General features: G+C 32.8%; 1 pseudogene; it reads right to left on the reverse strand.

The window, feature by feature from the left end:
• Positions 1-1,292: 1,292 nt before the first annotated feature.
• On the reverse strand, positions 1,293-7,377 carry LOC110733855 (annotated as a pseudogene).
• Between the last annotated feature and the right edge of the window lie 5,453 nt (positions 7,378-12,830).

A 12,830-nucleotide genomic window follows, 5' to 3' on the forward strand; every position in this document is an offset into this window, starting at 1 on the left:
ATTTATTTTTAAATATTTTCTTAAATAAGTTAAATAAAAACGCATTTTGTATGCGGCTATAAAACTGACCGAGTAACCCCTGTAATACTAATTGAGTAACCTCTAACATTGACTAAGTAACCCCTATTTATAACACCAATTGAGTAACCACTATAACCTGACCAAGTAACTCTTATAGCACTAACGAAGTAACTTTTGTAATAGTTGGTGACACGGTTTAGCCAGTTATGTATAAAAGTTTGTGATTAAATATATATTATAAATGGATCTTATTTTAAAGAATTTTTTAAAACGAATTTGATGATGGAAATAGAACATAGTTATAGGATATTTATTAAAAGTTATGATTAATTTTGTAAATATGAAACATTAGAATTTTATCAATAATAAAACTCTATACAACAATTTTATCTTAAAATAAAATCTATCCAATAATCGCTTACTTAGTATCATACGTGTCACAATAATATCTATTTTTCGCCTACGTGGCGCGACACTTGGCGAAAAAACTGGAATGTAAAGTGTCGCTATATCGTGATCTGTCTGCGAGACCAGCTTTATATATTAGTTATATGATATGATATGATTTGCCATTAGACAAATTTCATATTTACTTTTTAGATGTAAGAAAATAAAGATTAATGATTTTTCTTTTTTTATTTTTATTTTTATAATTTATAAAAAATAGCACTATGTCTGTATACGTGGGATACTTCAATTCTCAAACTCTAAAAATCTAGTTGTTGGACATTCTTAAGAATTGGTTTCAAAAACTTGTTAAAGTAGACAAAGGGATTTAAATATTGCATCTTAATTATTTACCTATTTCTTTGGCAGATTATGGATAATCATACAGTGATAGAAGAAGATGTGCATGTTATGTTTAGTACACAGTATCAAATTCGTGAAGCACTCCTTGAAGATGTATCAACCGTATTGGAGTTAAATTAATAAGATTTTAATTAGAATATATAGCTACTAATATTATAGGCAACAAAATATTATAAAGTATTTTATTAAATTAATAAGTTTGACATATTTTGATTCTCAAAAATTACGGGCAATGGGTAGATAATTTGTCTTAAAAGTGGTTTTTTTTTTTTTTTACCTTAGACAATATCAACACCCTTATTTTTTACTTTATCGCACATTAACTATTTTCCATTCTGGAGTAAACTCCAAAACGATTAGAGGCAACTCCTTATCGATCCAAAAGATTGGTTTGGACCCAAACCAAAACTGAGGAAAAGATGCGATATGAGGAAAAAGATACGTAAAGTAAAAGGGTGAGATACGGATAATCAATCTAGGAGATAGAGACTACATTAATCTTATTGATCTTCTCTAAAAATTTCACACTACATTCCTTTCTTAAAGAATTTGCTTTCATTCAACTATAATAAATAACTCTGGAACATATGGATCAATAAGCATCAAACCATTCAAACTAAAATTAAAGTTTAATGTTTACCACGCCTTTACTATTTACAAGCAGTTAAAGGACCTTTGTATGTAAGAAAGTAATACTCTGTTTGAAGATTACTTTGCAAGCCCAGCTGCCTTCTTGTATGTGTATTGCTTTGAAATCCACAGATAAGCACAGAAGTTGAGAATACTAAGGATCATCAACAGCCAGAAGAAATAGTCCAGGTGACCTCTGTTGAGATTATCAGGGATCCACCCTAACTCCCCATGCTTCGTAGTCACATGAGTCACAATCGTAATGAGCAAAGAGCTTAGGTAGTACCCCAAAGCATTGGTTGTAAGAGACAGAGCAGAACATAAACTTCTCATCGCATCAGGTGCCTGATCATAGAAGAACTCTATTTGACCTACAAATGTAAATACTTCTGCACAGCCAATGAGGAAATAAGGTGGGATTTGCCAGAAGATAGAGATAGGAATTGTTTTCCTATCGTAGTAGTTGTGTTCCTTCACAATGTTCAGCCTAACAACCTCCACAATTCCTGCAGTAATCATAGCAAATATGGATATTACCAGGCCAATTCCCATTCTCTGAAGCTGAGTGAAACCGCGTGGATTTCCAGTGAACTTCTTAGCAAATGGGATGATGAGCTTGTCATAGACAGGGATCCAAAAGATGACACTCAGGGTATCGAATACTGAGAGAGAGGCTGCTGATATCTTGAGTTTTGGGCCAAGGCGCTGGTCCATGGTATTGCCTTGTAATACAAACATGGTGCTCATTTGGCTGTATACTGCAGAAAAAAACAATTCCCGTGACCCAAATCGGAAGTATTCTGATGATGGCTTTAAGTTCTTCAACTTGGGTAACAGTGCAGAGTCTCCATGAGCTTGGAGTTCCCTTGATGTCATCAGTTTCAGTTGGTACGGCAGCTTTATCAAAACACCTGAAATGGAAACATAAACATTTCACATAAGAAGCGGTACAAAATAGTATAGCAGAGATGTAAGATGTAAAATATAAAAGTAGACGAGATCATGAAGAAACCCAACATATAAACAAGTCTACAAAAAGAAATAGAGAATCACCAGTTTTCCCATCAAAAAGTGTGGAACAGAAGGATTAAGCAAATATAGTTCTATATAAACATACCTAAGTTTATCTGTATGTTCAAGCTTTCGGCTTCCGATAATATTGGATGCGTTATCAGGTGTCTCATACAGGATGGATTTATCCTCGGGAACTTTCACCTTAATTTTTCTGAAGGTTGCGATCAAAACCTGAGCAATCCTTGTTAGAGGACTTCCTCCTGGCTTCTGAAATCGATAAAATCTGGAACCCGAGAAAAAGGACACGACAGCAACGGCCATAGCAGCAGCTGGGATACCAAAGCCCCATCCCCAACCAACATTGGTTTGGACCCAAACCAAGACTGAGGAAGCAATAAGGGCACCCACATTGATCGAGAAGTAAAACCAGTTGAAGAAGGAGCTTTTTTTCACCCTTTCTTTCTCATCAGTTTCATCAAATTGATCCGCACCAAAGGAAGAGACACACGGCTTGATTCCACCAGTACCAAGGGCAATTAAGTATAGAGCTACAAATGCAAACGCCGCCGTATCCTTCAGTGCATTCACGGAAGCAGAGACCGTCAACAGAGCCATTCCCTACATCATACAAATCATCTGTAAGAAACTAGAGTAGTTTAATATTAAAAGGGTGTCCCACACCATAAGAAAAGTTTAACATCATGTGTATAGTTCAGCAAAATTTTCCAGTAACCCAAGATTAGAGGGAAAAAAAATACTAGTATAACAATTTTAAAACATAAAACTTACATATACCAACAAAAATAATCACGACTTTACATCGCGCCTTCAACTAAGAAGTCACAGTGTATGGTATACAAAATTGTTGCGGATAAGGCATTAAGCAGTCACACATAAAACAAGAGAAGACTAGAAGACTATAGCAAACTTACAATAACATAAATCATCGAAAAGATTGCAATAACCCAATATCTTCCCAAGTAGGCATCAGCTAAAAAGGCTCCAAGAAGAGGCATGATGTAGCATGTCCCTGACCAATTACTGACATTCTCTGCTGCAGTAGCATTTCCTTGATGCATACGGTCGATGAAATAGTTTACAAGATTAGTACTCATTCCATAGTATGCCAGCCTTTCACAACATTCATTTCCTGACAAAAATCACGATGTCAAATTCAGTAAGTCAATGGTACATTGTCGTCAGATTAGAGAAAATAAAGTTAAATTCTAATCAGAATGAATGTCATACCAAGGATAAAAAAGCAAGCCCTCCAGTTCCCAGTTTTCTTCTTGTCAGCTGGATTTCCATGAATGTCAAGAGTTCCATCCTTCACAATAGAATCTTCTCCTGTCTCAATCATTCTCGGTACCAGGTATACTCTCTCTCCCTCTTACTGGTGGATTTCTTACAATGCCACTTGTGAACTGTCAGATGCAAAATGCTTCAGAATTCTAATGAACAGGAAATATGTTAACTTACGAAGTACTTAGTATAAGCTAACGAAACACAAATGCAAAACAAAGTCTTAATCCCAAAAGGATAGGGTCAGAAAAACATCCATAACATGACTCATCAAATTAACAGAATTACCAGGAAAAAAACATAAAGTCGAACATTCACAGAAGAACACACCTATATAACTAGAAGAGCACCCTTATGTTTCTCTCAAACAGCAGACGACTGCCTTCTATTATGCAAGGCCTTAAAGAAGTTATGTTTGTAGAAAAGTTTAAGATTGTTTGGTACATAAATAGTGTCAGCTTATTATCTTATCATATGCAAGTCCACTGTCCACCCACTAGCCAACTAAGAAATTTCACAAATCAAGAACAATTTGGTCCCAAATCCAATATTTCTCAGAAAGATAGCATTGAAAACAATGATAACATAGTTGCTCACAGCAGTCAGCATACTGTCAGCATGATAGTGAATTGTGTGCCATATATAAGGTCCACAGATATTATTAAAGTTTAAGGAAGTTCATTTCACTAAATTTTAATTCATGAAATAGGATGAATTCTTGAATGGATCAAATAGTTGTACTAATTCTACTACCAAGATCCACATTAATTTAAGAATATTTTTTATTTTAACACCTGACAAAAACCTGAAAATGGTTTTTGACAACCCACAAAAAAAAACTTTTATTTTAACACCTGGCAAAAAATATAAAAATGGTTTTTACCACTATTTAACTGATTCCGTTTAGCAATCCGTTAAGTGGGTTCATGAGCCACGTGTCGCTTTATTATTGGCCAAAAAAAAAAATAATAATAAAAAAAAAAACCTAAAACTACCCAGCCACCCTAGCCCCACCGTTGCCCCACCACTGCCACCTTCTTCTTCGGCTTGACCCACAGGCGGCGACGCAACGACCGGCGCACCACCTCCCCCTCCCTCACCGGCCGACCTAAACCCATCCCCACCCTTTTCCCGGAGCCCTAAACCACCCTAGCCCGACCACCGCCATCACCAGCCACGAATTTTTGGCCGTTGATTCGGCCACGAATTCGGCCATTGATGGGCGAAATCGGCCGATTAAGGCCACTTAGCCCCAAAACCGGTCGATTTCAGCCATTAATGGCCAAATTCGCAGGCTTTTTTGGGGAAGGAAGGTTGCTCAGCCGCAAAACCACCGTCCCTGAAATTCGTCGCCATTTCTGGGCACGATTTTTGGTGGGGGTTCTCGAATTTTTTCTGCGGGAAGCGAGGGTACGTCGATTTCCGGTGTTAAGGAAGGTTCGGTGGCGGAACCCGGTGACGAGGGGCTGGGAGAGGGTGGTTCGGGAGTTGGCCGGGGAGAAGGGCCACCGTTGGTGGCTGCCTTCTGCTTGTTTGAGTTTTTTTTTTTTAAAAAAGTAAAAATCTATTTTGTTTTTGTTTTTATTTTTATTTTTTGAAAACAAGTAAAATGGTGACACGTGTCACTGTGGACCCCACTTAACGGAATTTTTGGACGGAAACCATTAAGTGGTGGTAAAAACCATTTTCATAATATTTATCAGGTGTTAAAATAAAAGTTTTTTTTGGGGATGTTATAAACTATTTTCAGGTTTTTATCAGGTGTTAAAATAAAAAATATCCTTAATTTAATTCTATATACTAAGAAGATAAACACCTTGTGCATAATACAAAAGGTACAAAAGCTATCACTCATGTAACAAGTGGCTATTTTTTAACAATCAATTAGCTCAATGAAAACCCACTAACCCCCTTTGTTAAAACCAGGAATTAAAATCTTACACCCGGGATTATAAAGCACGCCGAGTTGTGTATTTAAACTCAATAGTATGAGTGCATGCGCTGGTGGGTGTTTGGCTCCGTGGGCCCAGATGCCACATAGAAGAATTGCTGAACATCCGTCCAAGCCTCCACCCCAACAAAAAATACGAGGATAAATGTCCTACAATGTTATACCGTGCTAAGATTTTACACCTACCACGACGACGACAACACAAAGGTCATGGTAAATCTTAAACTACAAGCAAAGAAGAGATGACCACCAATCATTACGTATCCACTTACCAAAGCATACACGCAATCTTTACGATTACAACGTTGACTCTTAATCAACTCAGAACATTAAAATAATAATGTTATTTCTTCAGTTTCTTAATACATGCAATATTTTATCTCTGACTTTGATGTTGCACCTAAATTTAATAATATACAATACAATATTACAATAAATCTTCTTTAATACTCTCTCCGTCTCTCATTATTTGCACCATTTAACCCAAAAAACTCTCACAAAAAATGGCCCATGGTGCAAACAAAAAGGAAACGAGGGAGTAACAATTTACAATAACATTTTCTTTTAATAGATCAGGATGTATATATATATATTTTCTAATATCACTTGTTTATAATATTTAAATACAGAAATGAAAATATTTACAGTTTAAACGCATCAGTGGAGTAATTTTAAAGGGACGAAAAAAGTAAATAAAATTAAAATATGTCACATGGAAACTGTAACATCATCACACAAGAAAAAAAAAACCTGACTATGATTAAAATTAATGGAAGTCTTTATATTTACAGTTTAAACGCATCAGTGGAACAATTTTAAAGCGACGGAAAGAGTAAATAAAATTAAAATATGTCACATGGAAACTGTAACATCATCACACAAGAAAAAAAAAACCTGACTATGATTAAAATTAATGGAAGTCTTTATATTTACAGTTTAAACGCATCAGTGGAACAATTTTAAAGCGACGGAAAGAGTAAATAAAATTAAAATATGTCACATGGAAACTGTAACATCATCACACAAGAAAAAAAAACCTGACTATGATTAAAATATTAATTGAAGTCTTTAGAAAATCTCACACTATACTCAACGACTACTTTTCAACCTAAATTCAGGCACAATCAAGCTTAAACAATTCAAAAACACCTAAAAATCTAATCCAAAACATGATTAATTAACTCAAATTAAATTCGCAAACATGCTATTGTCAAAAAAAAAAAAAAAAAAAAAATTCGCAAACAAATTTGACACTAATTGAAAAAGTCTGAACAAATTTGCAATCAACTACTTTGTAATTATACAATAAAATAAAACAAAATTAGTGTCAAATAAATTAATTGTTTAAACAAATCCGCCACAAAAAACAAATCATTAACTTAATCAGAAAAAAACAGAGATGATAACAAAGTAAAATCAAAATAACGTGATAAAAAAAGAAAGAAGAGAGAAAATTTGGAAAAGAGTAGGAGAAAGAGTACCTAAGGAAATGATTCGCAGAAGAATTAGAAAGAATAGAGGAATCAGAGGAGAGAGAAAGTAGAAGTTTTGAGTTAAGATTCCAGTGGTGGTAGACCTATTTAAGGGGGTATTGATTGACTAAGATTCAAATGTGAACTACCTATTTTGTCTTTGTTATTAGTCCTAAAAATATGGCATGGTTCAAAGTAATAGAATACATACAATTATGTATGCATTCATGTTAGCTGTAATTTTCTATCCAAAAACATTAAAAAAAAACAAAAAACAAATATTAGCTGTAAATTAATCATGGAGTTTTTTTATTTATTTATTTATTTTTTTGAAAAATGGAGTTGTTTTTTCTATAATAAATGATGAAATAATCATCAATCAATCTATCTATAATAATTATGCTAAAACAGAAGACGCTCAACCTAAAACTTGACACGTGTCGCTCTCATAATGAAAAATTTTCCGCCTAATTACATAATATTATTTATGGTAGTTCCAAAGTTTATTACATTATATTAACATGCAATCTAACGAATCTTTTTAGTCTTACTAAGACCCCGTTCACTTCACCTAATTTTTGCGGAACTGAAATTATTTTTACTGAATTGAAATTAATATTACTGAACTGAAATTATTTTTGCCGAACTGAAATTATTTTTACTGATTGTCCATTGCATTTTTTCTTTAAAGTTACTGATTTTTACTGAACTGAAATTATTTTTACTGAATTGAACTTATTTTTACTGAACTGAATTTTTTTTTGCTGAAATGAAATTATTTTTACTGAATTGAAATTAATTTTATTGAATATTATTTTTGTAAGGTGAAGTGAACAGGGCCTAATAATCCCTAATTGATCTCATGATGATGTAATTTAAGTAAGAGCTGTGAAAATTTCAAACTTATATTTTTTATTATGTAATATCTTACTTAGATATAATGGAATGTAGTCAAATGAAGCTTTGATGTAATATTTCGTAGAATTTAATCAAATATTCATAATTATTTATACACTTATACATATTAACTAACCACATATTTAGAATAAATCATACATATATATTTGGACTAATGTATTCTCCATATATACTATAGAACATGTCATTATGCTATCTCTAAATTGTTGCAGATACATAATTTAATAATATATTATACAAGTAAGCAATTAATTTGTATAAAAGTAGTCCTTCATCATTACAAGTACAAAAAGAATTACATAAAAACTTAGTGGTAATAATAAGTAGGTAGGTAACTGGGCGAGTTGGCGGGTAAGGCGGGTATGACATCAAATCCACCGCTTACCCACTACCCACACTGGGTATAATTGGCGGGTATGACATCAAATCCCCTTTTTTCCGCTACCCACATTGGGTATGATATTTCTAGGAGCTGTATATGTTAGAGCATAACTTTTGATTTCCACTTCATCGTTAATATTAAAAAATTGCTTTGATAAGTATATTATACATATGAACGTATTATACTGTGCAATTGCACGGGCACTATACTAGTAACTTAATACTAAAATAGACATCGGGAGTGACACGTGTCATATCGTGGTTCTGTTTTTTCCCTCCAAAACTCCCCTTCCCTTATTAACCTTCTTTTATTTATTTTTTTATTTTTATTTTTTGTGTTAATATTTGATTCTATAATAGTATCTTTTCATATCTTTTATATAATTTTTATGACAAATAAATATTCTTTTATATATATATATGTATATATATACATACATATACATATACATATATATACATATACATATATACATATATATATACATATATATATATATTTAAAATTAAACTTTTAAGACAATAAACAAAATAATAAAATTACAATTATTGGATAGCTTCAAACACATTTGTTATAACAACAAAGAATGACAATATCGTATATGTAGAGCATCAATCCATAAACAGAAAATGTAATTATATAGATTAGTGTTGCCCAATTATTGATTGTTATTGAAACGATTTTTATGATATAAAAGGTGATATATTATTTAAAATTAGTGTGTGTGTGTGGGTGGGTGTGTGGTGTGCACTTTTGCTGATAGTTTTAGTGGAGATTTTAGTCTGTTGTTTGATTAATTTTTGATGTTTATTAAAAAGACATTTTTAAATAAGTATTACTAATATGGCCACTAAACCTGATCAAACCAAACACTGCCTAAAAAAATTCTCGGGTTTGGGCAGCCCAAAAAATCCATTTTTGTTTAAATTTTTTTGCTTTGTCTATTAATATAGATTATGACATTATAATTTCTATATATTTGATGTGTATGTTTAATCAAATTTTATTTGTTGGATATAATTAATTTTCTTAAAAAATTAGTCTTATCGTGCATGACATGGGCCTTAACCTTGTTTAGACCTGATAGTGTGACCAAAGAAAATAATGGAAAATAAAGATAATTTTTGCTGAAGTTAGATTGAAAATTTCATCATATTGAAGATCTTTTTTTTTGCTCCGTATAAAAGTTTCTCTCTTTGTTTTTTTTTAATCGCAACACTTTGATTTTCTTCAAAAAAGAAAAAAAAACCTGCAACATTGTGATTGTCAAAGAGTTTTATGCGATTGAGTTGAATTTGTTACCTCTTTCGTATTTAATTAATTGTTCAACTTTTCAGGACACGAGGTTTTAGAAAGAATATATAGTAGAAAATATTATTCCCTCCATCCCTTTTTATAGTGCTCACTTTCCATTTGGGGTGACCCAATTTATTCTTCTCATTTAGTATCTTTCCATTTCAAAACACTAAGAAATTACCAAAACACCCTCATTTTTTACACTTAATCCATCTGATTTCCCCTATATACCCTCATTTTTTCCTTAGAATTCGTGCCCCCCCGGTTATTTTTCCAATAAAAACACTCTTATAAACCCGGTCCACATTAATATTGATGTGGACCGAGTGAGTTTTAGCAATCTTTTTTTTTTTTTGCTTACCTTTTATCACACGCCTTTTTTTTGGAAGCTTTTTATCACACGCTTCTTTCTCTCTCTTCATTTTGATTTTCTGTACTACGATTCAACTATGATGAAGACAAGAGGTGGAAGTTTACCACCAAAACTTACAAAACTCTTTCTCTCCATTGTGCTCTCTTACTTCTTTCTCTCTCTTATTTTTCAACAAAAAAAACCCTCCTAGTTTCTTCAAATATGCAACTTTAAATCAATTTTTTCCAAAAAAAATTGTAGATTGATGTTCCCCTCATTGTTACGAGTTGAATGAGTACCATTTTGTTGAGGAAAAAAAAATCAATTTCGGGGGTTTTTTTTTTTAGCATTTTTGCTTTGCTTTTGCAGTCAATTTTTTTTAATAGATCTAAAATGTTTGTTTAATTATTATTTTCCACCAAAAAAAATCATCTATTTCCCCCCAAAAAAAATTCGCCTATGTTGACTACTTTTCCCTCAGAAATTTCGACATTTTCATCTCCAGAAAACTTTGGTGTTGCTACTGTAGAACAACAAATTTTCTGAAAATTGAAAATTTTTTAAGGGCTTTGATTCATCAATGATTCTTGATATTGAATCTAAATTTTTTTGGTAATAAATGTTAATTTTGGTTGAAGATTAGAGGAGAGAAGGGGAGAAATTAGAGTTCTTGAAAGGAGGGAAAGCAAAGAAAGGAGAGAGAAAAATATTGAGGAGAGAGAAAGAGATTGGAGTACCTTTTTTTTTTTTTTTTTTTTCAGATTTTTGTACTTTCTATGTTTTTTTTTTCTTTATTACCGATAAATTTTACAAATGAGAACAAAAAGGGACGGAGGGAGTAAGTTTGAAAAATTGATGTTTAGTTATATTGTTAGTAATTGCTGTGTGAAAATGTTTAGTGATTGAATTAGGGTTTTTGGTCTTGATTACGTGGAATGGTGATAGAATTTGAATATACGTTATTGTGCTTGCCATGTTTCAATGGTTTGGAGAAGAAATAACAATGGAGGAGATCAAAATTATACCCCCAAGCATTTATAAAGACACCAAGGGTCAAGGAAAGAAGAGAGTTAAAAGATGGGAAAAAAATAAAACTAACAAAAGTCCTTAACATAAGGTTAATGGCAAGGGCATGGTGGATTAACAAATTATACTTGATGGGTACAATGTATAATATTGAAAAACAATGGAGACAACATAGAAAAGTCATTTTTATACAAGGGCTCTATGTCGAAAAACCTTTATATTTTTTTTTGGCAAAGTTTTAAAGAATGGGCCTAGGCCTGTCTCATAGCTGAGGTTAAGAAATGGGCTTGTTAGACATTGTCTAGTAGTTTTACCATTTTTTTTTTGAAAAAGTCTAGTAGTTTTCCAAACAAGGAAAATTTGTCAGAAAAAACATTTTAAATGCACTGTTTTGCTAAGAAAAAAAACCTTTATAAAAGTTTTTTGGCAAACACGAACCACCAACTTACGTTTTTTTCGCAAGATGAAACCTGTATGTACTTTTTCGGTGTTGACTAAATCTTTCCGGCATTGACCTTTCAATTTTCCTATGTGCACCTAACTAACTTGTTATTTGCACTCCATTTCTCTTAGTTCCCTCCAACATCATCAAGAATGCTCACATCCATCTTCACTCTTCTTCTCTCTCTTCACTTCCCTTCACTTCACTTCCTCTGAATCTAAAAAATAGTATCACTCATTAAACCCCCACAGTTTCGAATTTTCCCTTGCAACATTCTTCTTCTTCCTCCCAATTTATAACTTCAAAAGTACGTTACCCATATTCTCTCATTGACGGCATCTCCTTCGATCAATTGTTGTACTTCCCTTATTATCTTCATCGTCCCAAACTCCTTCCTCATCCCCCTTATTTCCCTTTTTATTCTTCCTCCAATGTCACTAGTTAATGTCATCCGCTACCACATCTTACTCCAATGCTTCACTTTCACCGATCTCTGCCGAATCTGAACCACCGTAACCACCAAAAGAGCCCCTAACAACCTCAGATTCTCAACGTCCAACCCTTCTAATGGCAACATTTCCTGTAACATCCTCTTTCTCCATTGTCAAGCATCACCTTCATCATCATTAATTTAAACAACAACAACAAAAAAAAAAAATTGAAAGCTTCCCAGTTTTATCTAAAAAAATAAAAAATAAAACCCTAATTTACCTTTCAATTGTATGATTTGGGAAGATTTAATGAAATAGGAGGGTAGGAGTATATAACTTATAAATTAAAATTGAGGGACAATTGGAAACCAAATCAAAAATTGAGGGAAAATTAATTGGTCATGGATTGGTTGCACATAGGAAAAAGAACGAAGTTAACGTCTGAAAACGCTAGTCAACACCGGAAAAGTACATACCGGTTAAGATGGTGGTTTTTGTTTTTCAAAAAAAATTTATAAGGTTTTATTTTTTATTTTTCCGCAAAACTATGCATTTAAAAAGATTTTTTTGACAAATTTCCCTACAAACATTAATAGGGTTTGCTATTTTTATGGGCTTAATTTTTCTTAAGTGCTTGACATTTGCAATAGAAGAATGTCCGCTTTGAAAACTACAGGACTATAGGTGACTCGATATTTGCTACTCCCTCCCTCAATTTTCTACATTTACATTTGTTTTTTTTACGCGAATATTAAGGATAACTCTGCGAGTATGTAAAATGAG

The sequence above is a fragment of the Chenopodium quinoa genome, unplaced genomic scaffold (assembly GCF_001683475.1).
Source record: "Chenopodium quinoa cultivar QQ74 unplaced genomic scaffold, ASM168347v1, whole genome shotgun sequence".
Classification (NCBI taxonomy): domain Eukaryota; kingdom Viridiplantae; phylum Streptophyta; class Magnoliopsida; order Caryophyllales; family Amaranthaceae; genus Chenopodium; species Chenopodium quinoa.